Below are 6,715 nucleotides of genomic sequence, written 5' to 3'. Positions count from 1 at the left end.
TTTTGCTGCAAGTAAAATGTACAACAAAGCTTATGTTGTATCACCTGCAAAAAAATTAGCACCGTCGAAGCTGAGCCAACACACCGCAATTAGGACGCGATGGCTCTATTACGTTGTGAACCTCAAATGAATGAATATTTCAAAGTATTTAAAACACTCATTGAGTGGTATACACCAAATGTTTGTGGTTACAGTGAATGTGGCATCATAAAAGGCTATTGTAAAGCAAGTGAACAGAGTGAGCACATTAAATTATTTAAATAGTAACACCAACGGTATTCCAGGTGGCAGTGGCAAATTTCCACAAAAGTCAGGTAAAAGACATACAGGATAAACATTAAAAAAAAACATTGTCATCCTCAAGCGTATACCTAGCTCACACATAATACATTGAGAGCATTCACAGCATGTCCATGTCATCACACAGTTTGCTTTAGTGAAAGGTAGGCCAGCTAACGTAACCGTCACTGTCCACACTGTTTAGCTTGGGCTGAACAGAACAATTGTTTAAGCATAATTTGCATGCAGGCGATTCAAGCTACAGCATTCAGCAAGACAACAAACATGTACTTGCAGAATTTACAATAAGGTATCACATTTTCCCTCTATAAAAGTTTGACATCTGCATACAACGCTCTTGAACAATATATGCACTTTACAAAGTCACTCAAAAAACAAATAAATGCCTTAACATAAAACCTGGTGGGACAGCTGAAGTTGATGGATAAAGGAATTAATTGTGTGGGCCATCATGAACATAATTCACCCACGAGAAAACTTGTGTAGCAATTCTTCCAGTACTGCGAGCCGCAGGCACCCAAGCTCAGACACACTGCCTGGGTCAGCAGAGTAACCATGATCCTGTAAAATTGCTTCTGTGAGTGGTTCACTGGCTGCAGGGCTTCTCTGAGGGGCAGTGAGGTTAATTACATCGATGGAGTATGGTTTTTTCAGAGGAGCGTACAAAGAGAATTTCTATGTGTTCCAATAGAAAGAAATTTCCGCCATCAATGTCCTTGACCTCATTACGAACTATCAGACGCTTCAATGCTGCTGCAAACTGCTTTGCTGTTGGGTTGTCATTGGAGCCCCCAAATGATTTTATTGCAGCAAAAAAGTAACTCAAGGTGGTCCTGACTGAGCTTGGAAGTCGGAAGATATGCCAATAGGCCATTTATGTAACCAAGTGGTTGTATGGACGGTTGTCTAAGCACACCACAAAGCAAATGAAGCCTGTCTTTTGGTTGGTTCCTGTCATTAGTTTACCAGCTGCAGACTCCCTAAGCGAGCAAAAGTAGGCCATAAGTTCTTTAAAAAACGCAGTAATAGGAGCCACATTTTCAGGACACAGCGGTCCTTTCTATTCTTCTTGCCTTGGATGTCTTGAATTTAAAATGTCAAATGCACTGTTGACATGTCTGATAAACTCTTCTGTTGGCAAGGAATTTGAAAATTTTGAATTTTTTTGAGCTCTGCAGTCACCAAGAGCATCGGCTACCGATTGACTAAACGTTTGAGCCAACAATGAGACTTTCATGGGCTGGCTTTTCCAGGTAATATGTGCTTGTCTAAGTTTGTTTGCCAAATGTAGGCCCTCTGTGTACTGGATTTCATGCAGCTCATCAATGTGTTTCAACAATATGAACTGTTTGTTCATATCACAATAGCCTTTTTATCAAACAGGGTGTGCCGCAGTAGCTTCAACATGTGACAGGGATACAACATGGCAAAGAAAAGCTTTTTTTGTCACTGGATGTGGAAAAGCAGCATCCAGCTCAGTCAGGTCCATCTTGCAGCCAAGGCTGTGCAGCAATGACAAATTCGCTGCAGCGCCATCGCAGGTCAAACTCACAATGTGGGCACCTTTTTTGTGAGTGAAGCTAGCAGCTTGCAGCACCAAATTGCACCTTTGCTCACCACCAAGGCCATGCACTAGAAAGTAGCCAATCGGCAGCTTCCATCTGCCATTGATTGCAACAAGCATTAAAACAAATGCATCTTAGGCAACTGGAAAGCTGTCATCATTGACATCAATGCCCATGTCAACATATCCATGGAAGCTTTTCCCATCCCACACTGCTTCTTTGAATGGCCATCTCATCCACAACCAGATTGCATAATGTGGAGAGCCGTGCTTTACCTTGATAGCCAATGCAGTCATTGCCTCTTTTGAAAAGTCAGCAGCCCTATCAATGGATTGATATAATTTACACAGCGTCTTTGGATGCGGGAGGCATGTGTTGAAAACAGCTCGTACATATCTGTATGCTCTAGGGGAATAAAAATGCAAAGTCAGTGCAAATGGCCTGTGCTCTGGCGAGTAAGCGGGTGACATTGCTGGCACCAGACTTATGTGGCAGTTGACGCATGAGCAAGTCTTTTTTTGCCCCACCAAGACTCTGCAATATGGCGACATCCTCATTTCCTAGAATGCGATTGTCAGATAAATCTTCTGTGACATTTTCGAGATGAGCAACCTTTTGAAAAAGCTGTTGATAGGATTGCCGTAGAGTCTTCATCTTCTTCTTGGTCGCAGTTTGTAATTGTGTAACGCCATAATTCATGCCTCAGAAAGACCTTTTCAGGTGCGTCTTCTGCTGGCTGTGGCTGCAAAATATCACGCGCTGTAACAGGTGCATGAGCGACCAACATGACACAAAGCACGTACGCAGAACAAATTAATTGTTGTGGCATACACTCTTGTGCAAGCTATGAAGAATATAATGCTTAATTTTAGGTCATTACATTGTTCACAATGGTTTCCGTTTACACTTTTGTGAACTTAAAAACTGTGGGGGCATAAAACTGCCATCCACACGAGCTTGCTAGTGCCACTTAATTTTGTTTGTTTATTTATTTGCTAAATACTGCAGGCCCATCTGGGCCCAGGCAGGAAAGGTAGAAGTACAAAACAACTAACACAGAAGAGGCCAATGTAGCATAGTTCAATGAGAGATGTTTTAAAGAAGCCTTTTAGTTTGAGTGGGCAAAATATACTGAGCTCATATATCACGGCTCATTGTGACCGATCGAACATATAAAGAGCATAGAAAATTGTGAAAAACCTGTTGGTCTTCTAGTTATTGTGTCATTTGAATGGAAAAGAAAAATTGAAAAAGGATTATTGGCCGATAATTGGTGTTTAATGGAAACCTGAGGAGGAAACTCATACCGCTGCGAACAAATATGAATGTTTCAGTATTTAATTAGATGGTTGCCATGATCATAAATGTTAGTGTCCAAGTGCAGTTCACTGAGTGACATTTGTTATGCTTGAGCTATTAAACAGTTGCCACGAAAATATATGCCACTTCACTTGCAGCTACCAAAGGAAACAAGTATGTAAAAATTGTAGTGGTCGAGTATTATCCTCACCATAGTATGCCTTGCTGTTCAAGGTGTCGCTGGGTTGTGTGTAGGCAGTGCTGCAGAAGCTTCACCCTTGAGCGTCCTGGAGGGCCTTGGACTGGGAGAATGGACAAAATACACCAAGTGCAATGAGGAGGGACTGCTTACTGGAATATAACTTGAAATTGCTGACCGTGCAAACGAAACACCAGATGCACAGTTGAAGCTAAAACCCGGGACTAATAGCGACACCATTGGCTTCATTTAAAATTTATGCACAATAATGACCAGCAAGCAGGACATTGTTAGGGAGATCAGTGGCTATGGCTATATACTGTATTATCTACTGTCCCAAAAAATGTTGATAAAGCTTACCAGCACAGTTGGCGTGTTATAAATTTTATTACTGTTGTAAATGTTGGAGCCTAGCAAGGGTGTTAATTATGCGTGTAATGAGAGGACATGGCTGAAGTATAATTCAGAGAAGGAGTGTGTTTTCCTTATTCCAACTTTACTGAAAAAAAAGTGGTTTTTCATCTTACATAACACTGCTTTGCTGCAGTTTGTTTTATTTTCCTTATCTTGTACTTATCCTAGATTGACTAAAATGGGATTATGATGTAGCATATATGGCTTCATTCATTAGCACTTGCTTTTGCCAGTGTTAACAATGAAATTTGAATGCAGTATGCTTGTCACCTGTGCCAAAAAAAGGCTGTAATGTAGCCAATGATAGGTTGAACAGTTCTATCTTTCTCTTCATTCTGAGCATTACTAATAGATCTTTTAAATCTGTCGAAAACATCTTACAAAAAGCTGTATGACAGTGTCATATGCATTTTTGAAACGTAAATAATTACTTTAAAGGTGAAATCCAAAATATATATTAAAGGGAAACACCAGATTTTTGCAAAGCAGATCAGAACATGAATCAACCAAGGCACACATGTGAGAAAATGTCTTAAGCAAGCTCTGTGATCATTACGACAATCAAACATGCCAGGACATGTTGGATTTCGGAAGGCTCATCAGCGATGTCTGAATCAGTCAAGGACGCGCTAGCAGATGTAGCAGTACCCTCTGCTAGCACATCAATCAGACATGCCCTCAGAGATGCCCATATCCATTGTGGCTTGAGAGAGACCCGCCTGAATATAAGAAAAGCATATTTCACTTCAGGAATGGTGGGGGACATCTACCACAGTCATGAAAAAGGTATGATCAAACTGGAAACATGCATTATGGCTGCATACAGCTGCGCACCAACTTACTGGCTCAACTTGATGCTGTTATGTTCCCGTGGATGTAGCTGCTTCACTTTAAGGTTGACTCATTGCTGTGGCATCGTTCTTTGCAAGCGTCTGCAGTTAAAGAATAACCCACCAGATATTTTTAAGGTCCAACAATAACATTTGCTGTGGAATGCATTTACACAACCTTTGCAGAGTCATGCAAAAGACCTCACATGATCTGCTGCATGCTTTCCCTACACACCGCATCACCTTGTGTAGAAAACTATCTTTGATCTAAGTGTGCTTGTAAAATACACATACATCTAATTGAATCTCGGGGGAAATGGAGCTGTAGTAACCTTGCATTGCATGTTTCACGCAAGAATATCAACGATATAGCTGTAACACATACATAATGTAATGTAATGCCCCCTCTGTAATGCCTCCAGGCCTTCAGGGTACTACTAATAAATGAATGAAAATGATGTTCACTCCTGTAATTTAAAGTAAAACTGTGTTATTTCATCTCAACTGTTATTTACCTGTTGTTTAAAATATGTCAACCAACATCGTATCTTCTGAAAAAAAAAATGATATTTAGCCTCAACATGGGGGAGTGATTGAACTTTGCAACATGATGTTTGAACTTTGCACTCACGTACAAGCCGAGTTACTAGGAGCAGAATATTCTCTACAAAATTGTTGTTCTTGGCAACTATTGCAAAACTTGGTATGTTATGTGAAGACTAATCGTTCATGGTTTCTTCAATTAATTAGTTTTATTGCAATTTTGATTGTTTTCAGCCACAAGAAATACATAAAAAATTCAGTCAATAATTTTTATAGCAGTAAATGTAATTCTTCGACAATAAATAGTTTCACATCGTACCTTTTTAGGAGTGTACGCTAGCTGATAAAAGTACTTTAAAGAGAAATAAATGTTTAACACTTAGTGGGAATTATGACAAAGTTGGAAAAAAAATGGCTTGAATAGTATTGCACCACTATTTCGTCAGTTATAATTCACACGAGCACGTAGTCACTATAACGATCGCGAATATTGCAGTTCCATTTTCATAAATAAAAGAAACGTTCATTGTGCTTACCTATGGAAGGACAGGCCATCGCGCCATTTTCTGTTCGATTAGGGCATCCTGGCACAAAACACTTCATCACGCAGGTGCGCCTACTGCTGACGGGAGTTCTCGCCGGTCTGCTAAGAGGCCGAAGACTTTGAGCAGATCTCGAACAACAGTGTCGACTACGCTACGGGCCGGCACGGCCCTAAATATGTTCGGAGTCTCCGGCTCGCCAGTCCATCCTTGGGCACAAGACGGGACGCATTTTTTTCACGTAGGGACAGTCGCTTCGGACCCTGTACGCTCGCTTAATCGCGTGCACATTTTGCGGGGGCGAAAGGCATCATTGTTTCCCAGAACACGTCGTCAAACGCAACGAATCGTCGTCGGAAGGGCGGCTTGGTTGCCTTCACACGTTTGCAGGGCGAAAGGTTCCCTCGTTTCCCTGAAACCACACGGAAACGCAACCAGTCGTCCTTGAGGTGGTCCTCCCGGGTTGTTCGGCGCAATGCCGGTTAACCGACGCCTTCGTTCGCAACAGCCTTGGCGCCTGTCTGCTAATTAGGCGGCGAGACTGAACTGCTTCACACACTCGAATTCTTTCACTAACCTCGGCGCGCGTTTGCCACGCCGAGTATGTGCGCATATTCCGAAACCCCCGCAGCAGACGAAACCGAAGCCACCGAAGCGAGCCGAGTAAAATCTACCGCTTGCCTATCACGTGAGGGCCTATTTCCCATCATTCCATTCCTCTAAATTTTTTATGACTAGGCTTCAAGATTGTCACGTGACGCTCCCTCCTAGTTTTTTTCCTTCCTCCATGGGCCTATGGAAGTGTCCGCTCTTATCCTTGTATGTTACTCTATGCCCGTGGGCTTTTCACGCTCGCGAAGCGCGCGGAAAGCCAGGGTCGTCTGCTACGCACTGTAGTTCTTTGCGTTCAGTTTCCACGCAAAGCACTTAAAGTCTAACTTCAACAGTGTGGTGCTGGATGGAGCTTACCTATCTTTGAGCGTGTGGTTTGCTGCTTGGCCTCAAGATAACGCAAAACCTAAC

At 42.1% G+C, this 6,715-nt stretch overlaps 1 long non-coding RNA gene across 1 annotated transcript; it reads right to left on the bottom strand.

The window, feature by feature from the left end:
• Window positions 1-3,397: 3,397 nt before the first annotated feature.
• Window positions 3,398-5,937, bottom strand: LOC125944026 (uncharacterized). The gene is made up of 3 exons (XR_007466069.1): window positions 5,687-5,937; window positions 4,612-4,709; window positions 3,398-3,466 (listed from the first exon to the last, which is right to left on the bottom strand). It is a non-coding gene; the product is annotated as an uncharacterized LOC125944026 (long non-coding RNA).
• Between the last annotated feature and the right edge of the window lie 778 nt (window positions 5,938-6,715).

The sequence above is a fragment of the Dermacentor silvarum genome, chromosome 3 (assembly GCF_013339745.2).
Source record: "Dermacentor silvarum isolate Dsil-2018 chromosome 3, BIME_Dsil_1.4, whole genome shotgun sequence".
Classification (NCBI taxonomy): Eukaryota; Metazoa; Arthropoda; class Arachnida; order Ixodida; family Ixodidae; genus Dermacentor; species Dermacentor silvarum.
This window is presented reverse-complemented; position numbering and strand designations above follow the sequence as displayed.